Here is a 16,863-nt window from a genome sequence, read left to right on the forward strand (position 1 = left end):
CTTAACACAGGAAGGGCTGTGGAGCGAGGCTACTGAGGTGGATGTGTAGAAGAGAACCATCATGGGTGCCATGTGACATCTGGGTGAGGAAGGGAACGGGCTTTGTGGCTCTCTGGAGGAAGAGCAGTCTGGGTAGGAAACCTCAGCGAGGAGAACAAACTGGAGTACAGGGGAATTGCTTACCAGCTGTCAGACAGGCTGGGGAAGCGGGAAAGAGGCAGGGGCATCAGACAAGAGGGTGGAGAAGGATCTGGTGACCTTTAAGGATGCTCTGAACCATTCAGAAAAAAAATGAAAGCCACTGCTGATCACTGTGCCAATCAGTAGTGTTCTCTGACTTGGGCACTAAGTCGGGGGGGGGGGATGTTTCTGCTGCTTGGAAAACTAAGCGCCTTCAAAATATATTGATAGGCAAAGGCAGGAAGGGAGAGAAGACTGGAAAGGACTCCAGGGTGGGAGGCAGGAAGGTATTGTCTTCCTGAACTGCATTACATGTGGCAGAGAGGTTTCTCCACATATGTTCCCCTTTGTGGCTACAAGACTGTGGTGGCTCGGAAGCACAAGCACCCAGCTCCCTTTCCATAGAGCCAGAAAGTCAGGGCACTGTGACCTGGAAGAAGCCTAGAAAACAATAGCCAGACTTATGCCAGAGCTGAAATCCCCTGCAACCTCTTTCTAGCATTGCCTTTGCTCGAGAACATTAACACCTGCCCTGGAGTGGCAGCCAAAAACACTTCATCTGTAGCATTGACAGTTCCTATAGGGTAAACACTCCCCCATGAGAAAACTGATCATTCAGGGAGGGTGAAGGCTAGTTTTGAGCTACCAGTTGTTTAAAATGGCTAGTAAGGTTCCTGAGTGACTGGATATTGGCTTCGTTGGTAGGGTAGAGTGCTTGCCTAGCATTCGTGAAACCCTGGCAGCATATATACTGGGCATGGTGGCACATTCCTATAGACATTTATTTTCCCTAACCAGCTCCTTGTGAAACTTACAACACAAACAGAAAAAGACCCACTGTCCAGAACAGTAGTCAGGATAAGCTAGGTTATGCTTTGATAACAAACAAGCCCTTCAGTGGGAATCAGGAGTCAGGAAGCTAAATGACCATGCCGATGTTGGGACATGGTCTCTGGACACATGTCCCTTGTTGCATTTGACATTTGTAAAGATGTGAGAAGCCCACAGACACAGATTTGGGGCTTTGCCTGTTTTTCTAGGGTACAAGCTGAAGTGGCGATGAAGTCTGTACTAGGGTAACATTGATATCCGTGCAGTCCTTTCAGTCACACCCACGAAGAAGGCATGTTCCCTCAGAAGCCGGCTCCGGTGATTCGCTGTCCACTGAGCCCAAGTCTGAGACCTGCGGAAGATGACATCCATTCTGAACTCTGAGAGTGATAGGGAGCCCTACAGCTGCAGACGGAGCTCTGACATGTAGGTGAGATAAAGGACACGCCGCTCAGCTGGATCCAGCCATTCTCTGGATGCGTATTTCAAAATACGTTGTACACCACATTTTTGCTGAGCAAAAATAATTACCTAATTAAAAAGCTCATCTGGAGATTGTACATCTTTTTGCAAGCAATGGCTGCTTATTTGCAGTGAACACAGAGGAAAGACAGACTTCCTTTTGGAAAGCTTACAGTGAGGTCGGAGCCTACCCTGCCACACTGCTTACTGGCTTCTTCCATTTGATGCCAAATTTGATCTCCCCAGAAATCCTAAAGGAATTGTTTTTGTTTCATGACTGAAACTACGGCAAATCCCATGATAACTTGGCAACTGGTTATCTACCCAGGGCTGTCTGACTCCAAGTCCTATATTTCATCCAGAGTCCTGTCTTCATGATCATTGGGATCGAAATTTATACAATTGTCTGCCAAGCGTCCTGCTATTATTATTATTATTATTATTATTATTATTATTATTATTATTATTATTATTATTATTCCTCCTCCTCCTCTTCTGCCTCCTTTCTCTTTCTTGCTCTCACTTGATGTATGTATGCACATGTGTGAACAGGTGATATAGATATCAGAGGTCAAGGTCAGTATCTTCCTTTATTGCTCTTCACCTTATTTTTGAGACAGTTTCAGACACTGAATCTGAGGCTTGCCGTTTCAGCTAAACTGACTGGCCAGCAAGTCCTGTTAACCCTCCCATGGCCGCATCCCCAGTGCCAGGGTTACAGGAGCAAACAGCCATGCCCAGCTTTTTCTGTGACTACTAGGGATCAGAACTCAGGAAGTCATGCTTGCCCAGCAAGCAATTTACCAACCAAGCCATCACCCCGGTCCTCCCCTTCTTTTCAGTGTAGCCATGTCAGAATGTGGTACCACTGTCTGTTCCATCAATAGTTGTGATGGTCGATGTCATTGGCTATTACCAGCCCAGGCCCTTGGTGTCCTGGGTGTGCGGGGCTTTAATACTGTTCTAGGAAGCTGGAATTCCCTTGCTTGGTCAAGCGTATTGCTCTGGTAACAACTTTACAAGTCAGGCCATAGTTGACCACAATCTTTGCTGGTTCTCTGAAGATATAGAATCTGCTTCTCCATCCTGGACTCCCAAGTGATGTTACCCACATAAAGCCAATCTACAACCAACCCATCAAGGATGTATAGCCTGAGTCACGGATGGATAACTGTTTCCAGATGCTGCGAACTAGGGGCTGCTTGTTATACAGTACATGTAACAGCCTAGTTGGTGCATATGCTCCAGCTTGGGTTTGTAAAGCCAAAATATTGTGATATAGAAATCTTTAAAGTGGAACCCAACAGAACACATTTCTTAAAGGTGATTCTTACACATAGCTCTGGGGACTGCCCATTCTTATAAGTTGGAGAGGAATTTGAAAGAGAGCCACTGAAAATAGACAGGAGAGACAAGGAGTGGAGAGGGAAGCCACAGACTTGACGGCAACAGCAACACCTTGTGCTAGCGTACTGCTCAACTCTCTGTCCTGTTTAGAAAACAGAGGTGCTAGCTGTATAGTTCTTTCTACTCCCTGAGGAATTCTTTGTTTTGATGAGCAAACTCCCGGGAGGGGCTTAAAATCATCCTGTATAAGTTTAAAGTCTCAACATACACTACCTTTTAATTTTCTTAACTCGTTCTTCTATCTAGGCATTTAGATTGTGCCCGGTTTTTCACTATCATAAATTATTTTTTTTGTAAAATAACGAACGTTTGTGGTATTTGCTTCATCCCGAGGTCAGTGATTTCTTCTTTTGATTAACTTATTTATATTTTATGCATATGAGTGTTCTCCTTGCATGTGTACCCTGTACATGAAAGGCTCACAGAGGCCAGAAAAGGGCACTGCATCCCTTGGACCTGGAGCTGTTGACAGGAGCCACCATGTAGGTGCTGAGAACCACGGTCCTCTTCAAGAGCAGCAAATGCTCTTAATTCACTGAGCTGCATCTCCAGGTCACTCCAATGATTTCCTTAAAAAACTCCTGAAAATGTATTTGCTTGATTTATTTATTGTTATGAACAATGAGTATGCAACTTGGCATTTGATCACAAACAGCTTTCTAGAAGTCCTGCACTAATTTACATTCTCATAAATGTATTCTCATTTATCCAAACCCTTTGTCAGCCCTGGATGTTGTCTATATTTTTAATTTTTCCAGCTTTACTTAAGAAAAGCTTATTTTTCTATTTGTATTTCTTGCATCACCAGAGAGAATAATGGGTTTGACTTATTTAAGTTCTTTTGTTGTTAATTGCTTCCAGCTCTCTTCTACCCCTTGTTTGGAGTGTGTGTGTGTGTTGGGGGGGGTGGATCCTCTCTTTGTTTAATGATTATATGACCTTTGAGAATGACATTAAAATGTTATCCTATTAGGGCTGTCAGAGAAGATATAGGACCACCACTTTGACTTTTGAATACCCCGTGAGCCAAATTATTCACACTGAAAAGTAACTCATGGGAAACAGGCGGTGGTGGCGCACACCTTTAATCCCAGCACTCGGGAAGCAGAGGCAGGTGGATCTCTGTGAGTTCGAGGCCAGCCTGGTCTACAAAAGCTGGTTCCAGGACAGGCTCCAAAGCTACAGAGAAATTCTGTCTCGAAAAACAAAAACAAAACCAACCAAACAAAAAAGTTTGTAATCCGAGCACGCTGGAGGCTGAAACAGGAGAGTCATGATTTCAAGAAGAGCCTTAGGTAGCCAACAAGTTCCAAGCCTGCCTGGGTCACCCACTGACATCACGGGGCAAACAAATGAAAGTGGGGGACAGTTGTGAGGCTGGGGCAGTCTGTGGGGCCACTGGCAGTGGGACCGGGATTTATCCCTAGTGCTTGAACTGGCATCTTGGAGCACATTCTCTTTGGATGGATACCTTTGCTCAGCCTAGATATAACGGGGGAAGAGGGGGCGCTTGCTCCTGCCTCAAAGTGAAGTGCCAAACTTTGTTGACTCCCCAACAAAGCCTTACCCTTTCTGAGGTGTTGATGGGGGTTGGGGAGAAAGGTATGATGGGGGGGGGAGCGGGAATGGGGATAGCTATGTAGGATGAGAAAAGATTGTATTAAAAAATTCTTAATAAAAAAATTAATGAATTATGGTCTATCTGAATATCAAAATGAACCAACGGTTTGCTTTTAAAATTAAATTTAGCAACCCCCTACCACATGTATAGTAAATATTTTCCAGCTTATTCATTTTTCAATTCTGTTTACTATGTTTATATAGAAATCATTTGGACTTTGATGCTCGTATCTATCAGCATTTTTCTTAATGGCTTTATAATGTATTAGAAAGGCTTTCCGAACCTCACATTTATGGTAAACACCTATATATTCTTCACTTGGCTTCGTGATTTTTCATTCATCATTTGAGTGATCTGTAACTTACTCTGCTCTAGGAACCACATAGAAAGTCTATTCTTGCCCCGATTACGACTACAGTCATTCCAATATAATTTATTTTACCGCCTACGTGTTCCACTCGCTGTGCTACCTGAAACCCTGCATTTTCCCTGCACCTCTCCTTGGGGCAGTGGATATTGCTCCGAGGATGGCCCTCCCGGGCAGTGCCACGACATTGCCATCACTGTTGCTCTGTGGCACCGCAGAATGTGACACGGGGTTGAGATGCCACAGGCGTCAAATCCCTGGCTTCTCTTTTCTACCTGGATGACCTCAGGCACACACGTCCGCTGCTTATCTGTGAGTGGCAGCAGTGCTATTATCTGCTTCCTGGACGTGTAGTCAAGAATAAAGTGCGTTAATGCCTGTAAAGCCCTCCCGAGGCAGTAACACACACACCTCTTTGCTGTGACACCCTGCAGGGCTGCGTTCCCATCCTCTTCTGCGCCCCCATTGTGTTGATTGCTCCCCTTTCTTTCCCTTTCTTTTCTTTCTAAGCCCTAAAATCACTGTGTCAATTTATAACAGCAAAACATTATTTGGAATTTGATGATAATTATGTTGGAAATGCAAACATGGAGGATGTGACTGGGTGATCGATCGGGTTTCTTTTTCTTGTCCAAGAATAAGGCTTGTATCTTAATAGAATCCAATACCGCTGTTCCTCCAATCAAAAATAGAAGGGTCCCCAGTATGAGGTATGTTCCCTGGTAATGTTACTGAGGAAAGTTGGGTCCTCTCTCAAGGTTCTTAGTACCATTTTTTAAAAAAAGAATTTTATGAATGCTTAGAAGAAAGCATGGGGACAACTTCATGGAGTTTAAAAGAAAACCCCCAGCGCAAGTCGGCTATAAATACTGTCAGCTGCCTTAGAGAAGGAAGATGGAGACAAGGAAGAGAGAATGTCGCGTTATTTGTTAGAGGCCAAATGGCAGACAAGCAGCCGCATGGCAAGGGGTTACATCATGCTCCAACTTTGTCCAGGACCAAGTAGAAAGAGTTAGAGAGAGGACGTGTTGGAAATGAGGCTTTCTGAGTTCTGACTCCGAAAGGCAGACCTTAGCAGAGCCACAGGGCATAGCTACGACTGTGAGCAACTCCCGGGGAATGCTCTCTGGGAAGGAAAAACATCCTATCTCCTTAAAGGGATGATTATTCCTCCCATTTCTTTAGCATGCCTTAAGGTGAGTCAGCCTTCCTGAGTGGTGGTCTCTCTACCAGGCAACTGACTGGTACCGCCTCTGGATCAACTCTCCTGTTTTGGATAGCTTGGAATGTAAGGTCTCCACCCAAAGCCATAGGCAGAGTCCATCCTTTTATCAGAGGGAAATAGCTTTCACTCAATGGGTCTCAACAGAGCCCTGAGCAAGACTACTGTAGCAGGGAATTCACACCTCCAGATATTTATGATTACTCTATTAGTGAAAAGAGGATTTATTATCCCTACTACTGACAATAACGCTATGTGTTTATGTCATGACCTGCCTGCTCATTGTTGTCTTTATTTTAAATTTTCCTAAAGTAATCATGTCCCTGCAAACCGCAATTGTTTTCCTCCTGGCTCCCAGCTTAAACTCATGGCACCCACCAAGACACCGTAATTTATACTTCATTGCCTTCTTTCGTCTTCTTCTTTCTCGTGCCTAATTGCATCCAGCAGACTTCCCAAATCGGCCTCCCAATCTCATCCTCAACTTTAATGGGCATGTCTGTGTAGGTACTGAGCATAAGGCAGAGAGAGATCCTCACAGAAAAGCTTCACGGTTTGGAGTTCTGGTTTTTGCTTTTTCTCCTTAGAGAGGAGGGACTTTTGCAAAGCCGGTACGCCCTCCCTGAGTCGGCGGTGCTGCACTGGGGGCCGAAGTTTCTCCCTGCGTTTCCGCTTGAACAGCGTCCAAGCCTCGCCTTTAAAATGCCAGGGCAGCCTCAGCTGGGCTCACAGCCGCTCTCGGCGGCTGCCCGGGGCTCACCGCGCCGCCGCTGGGCGCTGACTCAGCCGCAGTCGGGCTGCTCCGCGGATCAGGACCTGGAGAGCGCGCGCCCCGGAGCCGCCGGCGAAGCACCGCAGCGCTTGAGACTCAGGTTTCCGGAGCTGGGGGGCTGACCCGTTTGGGTCCCCGTGCGCACGGGACTCGCCTGGCCAGGTAGGACTGCGGGAACATTACCCTGAGCATCCTTCCAGCCGGGAGGGCAAACAGCACCGTCCGCCCTGCGGGAGATCAGTCCCAGTCCCAGGTAGCAGGAGCGGGATCTTGCTAATGCAGTGGGGCCTGGCCAAGCACTGGCGACCAGGAGACCTGACAGGACTAGACAACAGGACCCCTTTGCAGTCCAGTGCCTATTACCTTAGCCATCGTCAACCTGGGGAGGGCCAGTCCGGAGCAGCCCATAAGTGCAGAGCTTGGGGTAAAATGGCTCAGGGCTACGTTTAGCAGCGGACAGCTGCCTTGTGGGGCTCGGGTCTCAACACCCAGAGAGCTGGTAATGCTGGGTTCAGATTGCTCTCCTCCCAGCGGGAAGTCCTCCACTCTGGGCCTCTAAGAAATCCAAAGAGTGTGTGTTGAAACTGAATCAAAGTTACCAATTCCCTCTGGTCAAGTTCAGCGCCTAAAATTCTGTGTGCTTGTGACTGCCAGCAGCAGAGAACAGATTCTCATCAGTGTAGTTGATGAAGGTCATGATTGACGGGACCTCTGGGGAAAGTTCTGTCGGTGACAGTCTTTCTAAAGAAATGTCAAGTCTCAGAAGGATTTTTGTGGTGATCTGTGTGAAAAGCCCAACCCAAGTTTTCACAATTTTCCCCCACGTCAGTGAAGAATGGTTTATGTGGTACTGAGAAAAGTCTGTTATGGTGCTAAATTTGATAGTAGTGTCTTGATTGCCCGTGGGGAAAGTTCTGGAATGGGAACTCTGAGTCCAAGGCTATGCCTCTTCTCACTGGATGCACCCTGGGGTCCGGGTGTCATATGGATCTGTTAAGACAGGGCTGTGTACCCAGAAAAGAAGCCTCCCGCAGCCTCCCTGCCACCTTCCTGGGAGAGGATCCTTGTAATCGTCTCTGCATCAGCTTGGAGGTTCTGTCCCCACATCCTCTGAGATGTCTCTGGTCTCCCAAATCCCAGCCAGGGAATCTCATCTTCTGGTCTGACACTAGAAACACACGCAGTCTTGCTATTTCCCTCAAAGCATGCTGTCTACCTGGGTCCAGCACCACAGCCCCTAGGTTTCCCTCGGCCTCAGTAAGCTGCTTTCTGAGCAGGGCTGTAATAATCTGATTTGTTGCAGTTCATGGTCTCCTTCTGCAAAGTGGGTTTAGGTGATCAGAATGCCAAACACCAAGCTTTGGGTGTGATTTGTACATTGGGCTTTGGTTATGGTTATATTTTTGGAGGTAGCTCATGGTATGATATTGCTCCAACTTTGAGAACACATGGAGGGTGTCGTGCAAGCAAACCCCCTCTTTAGGAAAGTACCCTGAAGCAAATGGCCTTACATTTACCCCAACAAGGAACATGAGTAAGCTAGTCATCTATTCTCTGTACCATTACATTAAGATACTCTGGTTCCCAGGAGTTAATTCCCTAATCACTTTTCCAGTTATGCCATTTATTATTTCTGAGCAAAGTGTGGATAATGAACGCATGAGCCACAATATGTTTCTGAGACCACCTACATGTGGAAAGTCATAGTAACTTTCAGGCTGTGAAAAGACAAGCGTAAGTCTGCAATGAACGAGGTTGGGGTGCAAAGGGGAGCTATACACATTGGTGAAAAGCAGCCACGTATGTGCCTGAAAAAAAAAAAAAAAACAGAAATTCGTTGGGTGCTGATAAACTGACTTAGTGAATTGTGTATCTTTCCAGTCTGTTTCCTGGCTGAGTTAATGAAAGATGCAGTCCCTCTGAATCTACTGCCTCACTAGTTAATCTTCTCTTTGACAAATATTTACACGATGCGGGGCCCAATATCATAGCGCAGCCTCACAATCGGCAGCCCCGTGGCGATCCACGGACGGTATGGCTCCGGTTCAACACTATTTCCAAGACTTAAATGGAAACTAAAATGACATCAAGGAAAATGTCCTCACATTATCCCGCCTGGCCACCGTGGGAGGGACAGTGTTTATGAAGCTGACAGAGTTCCAAGTCTCTGAGGTTAACGCTTCTAATAAGTTCAAACGTGAAAGAAAGGGTATAATGGCTCTGGACTCGGGCGCCGAAGGCTCTGGAACTACTCCATGCCTGGGAGGGTTTTAGGAGACTGGAGTTTGCTTTTGGAAGTGACATTTTTGAGCATTAGCTTTGGAAGGAAATATTCCCAATGTGCCGTACTTGCCTCCTCCCTTCAGAGGGCTGGCAACTGGGAATCTGGGGTTCCTGCTGACTCAGAGCGGCTGTCGTGAAAATCAGTTATCCCCGGGCCCCTTGGGGAGAAAGCTCATGGGTGTGTGTATCAGAAAGAGTGGCCAGAGTTGTTTTTTTTGGGGGGGGAGGGGGTCTCTAACTAATCACATGACCTCAAACAAGTGACCTTTCTGGTTCCCTTGTTTATTAAGCCCTAGGATAATCAATACCAAGTCAGGTGCTCTTAGGAAGGACCTGCCTCACACTAAGTATTTTTGTCTATGCGTTCATGTAACTGTCACGGTCCCATTTTTAATGTCTGTGTATGAGTAGCGTAGCATATGTGTGCGTGTGTCCGTGTGTGTACAGGTGTGCCCATACATCATGGAGGGCAAGAACTCCACGCCAGTGTCTTCCTCCACCACTCCTTACCTCGCTTACTGGGGCAGGATCTTTCACTGAACCTGGAGTTCATTGATTCCGCGAGACCAGAAAGCCAGTGAGACCCAGAGATTCTCCCGCCTCGGCCTTACGCCCTAGGATGAGCTCTTATATGGGTTCTTTACCAACAGACCCATCTCCCTGGCCCTTGGCATCAGATTTTTAGCTCCATTTTTCCGATGAGGGTTCCAATCTGGGATGTCGGATTTTGAAGATGGCATCCTTCCTCCCTGAACTGGACTCATTGCATGAAGTTGCTTAAAGGAAAAAAAAACCCTCTGATAAAAAAAAAAATCAGCACTCAAAAATTATGGTGCTACTGTTAGTGGTGGTAACCAGTTCCACTTTCTGAAGACTGAATGGCATGCGTTTTTCAGGTTTGGGTCCTTTGTTAGTGACTGTGACTTACCCATTGTCTCCAGAGCTGCTCTCTGCCTCTAGGGTTCAGTTTCTATATTTACAGACTAGGGAAATATTGCCGTTCTTACTGGGGAAATGTGGGAACTGGAACTGGTGATTTATGTCTAGCACACAGCAGGTGTTTAACACATAGTGTTTGGAACCGGTTCTTCCTGGCTGGTTCCTCCCATAGTCTGCTCCTATCACTGCATAGAGATGGTGCTCAATAGACTTCTGTGGCGTGTCCTTCAACACAAACTTGTGTAGCTAGACATTCCCCAGAGGGTCTCCTGATGTGCTCCCTGTTTACAGTGCGTCAAGCCTTCGCAGGTAAAGTGTCCTTGTCAAATTCATCCCTAGAGTCATGCAGGGAAGTAGTGTCACTGACTAGAAGGACTAACGTTGGGATACTTAGTCCCAGAATCCTCCTAGAGCCCCAGGTTTAGAATAGGTCCCTATAGCTCACAGAGACTACGCAAAGAATCATCCTCCAGAGCTCATGTAACGTTGGACTGCATCCCCTTTCATGGTACCCCATCTGGTTGCTTGCCTAGGATTGCTTTTGAACCGCACTCCCAAGGAGAGCAGAGGAAGCCCTGAGTGGGTTGTGTGATATTGACATGGGCGGGGCATTAGACCTGTGGGGAAACGTCAAAGCTTCCCAGCCACCGGGATGAGGTCCGTAGAGAAAACGCAAAGCTTTCCTCCGATCCATGTGTGGATGTTACTAGTGGGTGCAGAAAACGGCCACCATAGCTTCCCCGCCGCCACCACACCCCAGCTGGATGTTTATAGCCCGAAGACTGCTTCTCTACGGAGACTGCTCCTACCAAAAATAGTTAAACCTGTCTCCTTGGTCCAATTGTATACCACAAGCCCTGCCTCCTTGTTTAGTCCGGATCATAAAGATGCTGCATTTCTGTCGTGCTACAGTGTCTCTAGCAGAGAGCTGAGACCACCTCCCCCAGGAAGTCCACTTTCTGTCTCTGTGTCTGTTTGTCTGTCCTTCCTTCATTCCCTCGCCAACCCAGTCAGGTCAAACCCTGGAGTAATGCTAATCTAAATAAGGCACCTCAGGTCTAGACTAAGAACAGTACAAGAGCCCCCCTGGCCCTCTCTAACCCCAACCTTGGCACTCGAGACTTTTTTAGAATTTTTAAAGTCTATTCTTTTGTTTTGCTTTTAAGTGACTCATAATAGCTCCACGTATTTATAGAGAGACTTTCTAATGTTTACCATTGACGTGGCAAGGACAGGCCCAGGCAGAAGAACGAAAGGAAAGGGCACCTTAACCACTTAGACTTGAACCTCTCCGATGTCTCTACTGAAACCCACTCGCGACAGGAGACGCGACCCTGGGTAGTCGGAAAATGGCCTCAACAGCATTTCGCTTCCGTGTAGAGCTTTTGCTCTGACCTTTGGGAAATTGTGTATTCTGTCCCTAGCAGAGCTGACTCCTAGGGCTTGGCCCCATTAGAATCCCAAGGACTTCGTCCCTGCCCTTGGGAGAGAATGATGGGAGGTTGAAACAAGTCAGGACTGTGCCCCTGCTCCTGCAGTCCCGGCTGGAGCAGACAGGGTGAATGAAGTGGGCGGTCCTTCCCACGGGCGTGAGCTTCCACGATGGCATGTGTTTGTCATCTGGAGATTGGCAGCTGCCCAGTGACCCGATCCTGCATGTAATCATCACACTTCTCTCCTTATAGCCATGTGGGTTCTCCTTGGCACAACTGGAACTTCTTGCGTTCTAGAAGACCGTAAATAAACGGCTTGTGTTTGCCACACCTCCGTGTGCCCAGAGCAGACATTTCTGGTTGATCATGGTGCTGAATAACACCTTGGCATCCTCCTTAAGAGTTACCTAGAGTTGACTTGAGAAATGATCCCTGGTGGGGTCCCATGGCTGATGGGAAGCTGTGAGGAGTTTGAAGCCAGGGGAGTAACATGAAAGTGAAATTTCTGAAATGTTTTGCCCTTCCTGCCTAACATCCTTGCCTCTTCCAAGCCGAACGAGCATTCTACAAAATCTGCCCCTCTACAGTCCACCATGTCCCAAGTGTCCACAGACAGACACATTCCTACTAGGTTATTTGATGCTTTTCTGCTTGGCTTGATAGGTGGCTGTGTCTGCCATGGGCTCTTTTAAATTACATGCGACTTATTCATCTAAGACATCTGAGAGGATGAGACTTAAGGCTCAGAATGTTTACCCTTGTGAGGAGGTCTGTACGCAGGCATAGCAAGGAGGCTTCATGTACGAGAACAGGGACTTCTGGATCTCTGAAGGGCTAGGTGGTCCTGCCAGCCAGACCCTCATTAGCAGCATGGCCCTTATCTTCCAAGATGACCCCACTCCTTGAAAACTGTGTTGCCCTCTCTTATTAACTGAAGTCTCAGAGGGGCCCTTGTCTTCCCCGGGCCAATTGATTTGACAAATAGATATTCTGGGCCCAACTCCCAGGAAGGGAGTTCAGTTCCACTGGCACCAACCCGACAGCAGCGTTGTTCAGTCGCCAGCAAAGCCTATGTCCCCTTCCCTGTGTCCCAGTTACGATATTAACATATTCATTCTCAGCTCTGCGGAAGAATGGAGGGAAGCTGCCACTTTTAGCAAGCAGAGCAATGAAAGTCGTGCTCTCCCCGGCGGCCACATCTTCAAGTGAACAAGGACATTATTGTTAATCAATATACACGCTCAGTGAAATCCAGCACTCTGAGAATTCATTTTCTTCTTTAGCACTTTCCTTGATTTCCGGGAGAGCTAGAAGATTTTTACGCCATTGTGGAAAGGGGGGAATGTGAGTACTGCTATTTCCACACCGTCCCCAGGATCCCTGTACTTCAACAAGTCAAAGGATGTCTTCCAACCCGTGACACCAGCCTCCTTGAGAATCCAGCATCAAAGCCTTAACCTTAACTTAACCCTTTGTCTCTTCCAAAAGAGATGAGGTGTGCTTCTTAGAGATCCCTCATGACTTCCAGTCGCGAGGGAATAAGGGAGGGTCTAAGAGAACTTCCTACATGGGCACTGCTCTAAGATGGAAGGATCTAGTTGCCAAGACCCATCTTGGCATATGGCCCAATTTCAGACTCCTATGAGTAATTATCTTGGAGATGCACAGGAACCTCTGTTGTCAAACTCTCCTGCTGTGACTTCAAGTCCTAACTCCACTTTCAAGTGAGTGACCACACCCACATCCCCCCTGCTTCTCTGAGCACCCCTTCCCCCAGGATGAAATGGAGGTAGGAACACAGTCTCCTAAACTTTAAGAGAAGTTTACAGAGAACAAGGCGTGGCTAATCCAGCACCACGCCCAAGGGAATGTGTTTGGCAAACTAGCTTGATCGTGAGAGTGCATCCCGTCATGCCTAAGGCAAGAGAGTGGTACCCAAAGAACCACCTAGAAGGCTCATTGTACAATACAGTGAGGAGCCCAATTCCTATTCCCTAGACCTCAACTTCCTGGCATAGAAGCAGCAATGCACATTTTTTTAACAAACCGATAGAACTTAAGAGTTAAGTACGAGAGTCAGTGACCCAGCTTGAGCACCTGCATCAGGGTGTCACGCTCCTGATGTCTGCAGTTCAACATCTGGACAGAAAATCAAGTGCCCCATTCCCCCCTTCTAAATGCACACATGCACATTAGTTCCCACAGCGGGCTTTGAAAGGGCATTTGTTAATTTTCCGCTTTCAACGGAAGTCATGACACGGTCAGTTGTCAGCCGTGCCGGGACTCAGAGTTTCCCACTCCAGCTGATGCAGCCCCCAATCTTCATTGCCCCTGCCTGGAAACAAATCACAGGACCAAGACAAGACCTGGATCTGGAGAGAAACCACAGGGCTCTTAGCTTTGATGATATTGTCTCTTTTAACAATAGCAGCAAAAGCCCAGGGTTGCTCCAATTTCAATGTCCAAGTAGGGAGTCTTTCTTCATTCTAGGACTGGTGTGTGTGTGTGTGTGTGTGTGTGTGTGTGTGTGTGTGTGGTGTGTATTTTCATCTTTATATAAAATGAATTTTGGAGTTATAGACAGACAGCATGCTCCTTTGGGAGAACAGGTATTCGAATAGCTGAGTTCTGTAGATTCACATAGGAAGCATTTACCAGTTATATTTTGTGGCAGTCATGGTTAGGTTATGATGCTGGGGACTGGGCCCAGCGTCTTGTGAGGCTAAATGTGTACTCTGTCCCTAAGTACATTACCAGTTCCCCGCTAGAATATTTTCTGGAAAATTTTTTGGGAATATACAAGATGTGCCCTGTGGTGCCTTCAAAACATTCTGAAGACTCTAAAAGGAGGAAATGATTATCTGTTGTTCCAGACCCGTGATTAGTATCTCTCATTATTTCCTTTTTGCCTTCTCGTCTTTCTGTATCTTTGTGATGTTTCCATATTAGAAAGATCGTATGATTGGGTTATGTGAAAAGGAAGCAGGACCCTGGAGAAGGTTCTATGCAGGGGGTGGGATATGGGCCACATGGCCAGGCACAGTGTTTCAGGTGGAGAGACCAGGGGGTGAAAGGGACTAAGCTCAGTGTGGTTTCTTTGCAGTCACTCACCATGAGGCAGAGGAGTCTATCCCCCTCCCCCAGACACTGAGAGGATCACTGAGGCCACCTCAATGGGCAAACAGAAATGAAAAGGGTGCCTACGTGACTTTCAGAACCGTGGAGGCAAAGGCCGTGCCACTGTTTGCGGGTCTCTCTTGGGACATCCACTCTGTGATCTTTGATCTGCCATATCAGCTGCCCTGAAGCCCCCACTTGGGACCACATAGAGAACACGATACCTGAAGGATCCCAGCTATGAATGTCCCCAGGCCAGGGACTGGCACTGTGAGTAAAGACCCTAACCTCAACCACCATGCGACAAAACACACAGAACCACCCCCAGCAGAGTCCAGTCACCTTCCAGAGTCATGGTAATACTAACGATTGCCACTATTTTTAAAAAGTAAATAACCAGGACAACGTCTTTGGACATTGCTCTTATTTTAGACTTGAGGTAAACAGATCGCTAAGGACAGCGTGCCTGGTGAGGCTGTCTGGGGACAGGGTAGAGTGGCCTTGGTGCTGTAGCACGGCAAGGTGACAGTGGCTCCCCTGTGGAGGTAGTTTGATGACAGCTGGCAGGAATAATCTTCTCTGGTGGGTTCTGTCCACAGTGCCACCATGCCATCCCTGTCATCTTGACTTTAGGAGGTGGACATTCTGATCACCACCCATGAGCCTCCTGGAATCTGAAGGCAAACCTACAAAAGGAGCCACTTAAGTCCTGATGCTCATACATGGTGGGACCATTTCTTAAAACCCAAAACTTGGCTCTGTCTCCACTGCCCACTTTTATATTTGTTTCAAGTTGGGTGGAGGCCTCTGGTACGCTGATGGAACACCACGTGAGAGTCTTGATAAAGTATAAGGTGTCTGAAGACTTGGCAGGGGCTGAACTTTTTCTTCCCTTTGGGAAAGATCCAACTGACAGGCTTTGGGACCCATGGCCACAGCATTGCCAGGAAACTGAGTACTCAGAGAGCAATTTCTAGGCGTTTGAATTTTCCTTGGCTCCAGCCTCAGAGAGTAGCATCTGGGCTGGACCCATGCCTGCTGCTGGAACTGTCTGAATCCTGGTCCCACATTTTTGATTTGGTCAGAACAGCTGACTATAAGGCAAAACTACCACCAGCTTGTCAGTAGGGGTGCTTTGCCATTCCTGAAACTAAGGCCTCTCCAACGCCTGCACGCATGAGCAGTCTCCTGGATTGCCTGACCAGTGACTTTCCTGAGAAATAAGTAGCTACTGTGACCCAGCCTCCTTCAACCAACCTGGATTCGGTGTGTCAAGAACGCTGTAAGGATCACTGCAGCTCCTGCTGATTCTGACACATCCTGCCACTACACAGCCCTCACTGCCTTGAGCCCAGATATTACATACGTTCTCGGGCTTCATCTGGCCCTCGGAGGCTTGCTTGCTGGGCTCAGAAGGAAAAAGGCATTGGTAGAGACTGAGTACAATTACTTTATGTTCATCCACAACTAGGCAGGCATCTCCAAGGACTCTGAGCAGTGGACGGTAAATAAATAGACGCTGGATTGATCTTTCCATGTCTCACACCCTCAGGGACTAGGAGGTGGAAACGGAGATGGATGAGCATCAGGTCGCTGGATGCAGACACAGGGGAATCTTGGCAAAGCCACACTCCTTTACCCTCTGTATGGTTCTTGAGTGTTAGGCTCCTCTGCCAGCCACTACTCTGCCCCTGGACACTGGCAAACAGCTCTTTCCACTTAGACAAAACACACTTTGGGCCACATATTCCCATCAGGCTGTTAGTGGCAGAGATGGAGCATCACAATATTCATGAGAAGGTTTGAGAGGACTCACTGATCGGCGATGGGTGGGCCCGGCTTCCAGCCCTCCACTCCCAGCCCAAAACAGGGCAGTGTCAACAGCAAAAGGGGAGGGGGCTGTGTATCTAAATTTTGTAGAAAAGCTGGTAAGGAAGATGAGAATAGCAAAGAACCCCACTGCGTTGCCCCATTATTTGCCCTGGAGAGTAACTCTGGCCACGTGTGTAAGGCATGTGTGTGTGCATCCTGGGTGTACCAGCCTGTGAAAGACACTGCCCGCTGCAGGGACTCAATCCCACCCCTCACCACACACCTCAAATGGTTACCCATCTTCACCTTCAAGAGTTCTTCGACTTATGTCAGAGATCATACTAAGCTGAAAGTTGGCAAATGGAATCCCCAGGTTTCCCTGCACACATTGGAATCACCACCTTGAACCCCAGGCTC

At 47.5% G+C, this 16,863-nt stretch overlaps 1 protein-coding gene across 1 annotated transcript in view; it reads left to right on the plus strand.

Annotated features, from left to right (window-relative positions):
- Positions 1–6,836: 6,836 nt before the first annotated feature.
- Ctxnd1 (cortexin domain containing 1) overlaps positions 6,837–16,863 on the plus strand; it is a 52,986-nt gene continuing 42,959 nt past the window's right edge. The window contains exon 1 of the mRNA XM_038314348.1: positions 6,837–7,024. The gene's annotated coding sequence lies outside the window, so the exon portion shown is untranslated. The remainder of the gene's footprint in view (positions 7,025–16,863) is intronic.

The sequence above is a fragment of the Arvicola amphibius genome, chromosome 12 (assembly GCF_903992535.2).
Source record: "Arvicola amphibius chromosome 12, mArvAmp1.2, whole genome shotgun sequence".
Taxonomy (NCBI): Eukaryota; Metazoa; Chordata; class Mammalia; order Rodentia; family Cricetidae; genus Arvicola; species Arvicola amphibius.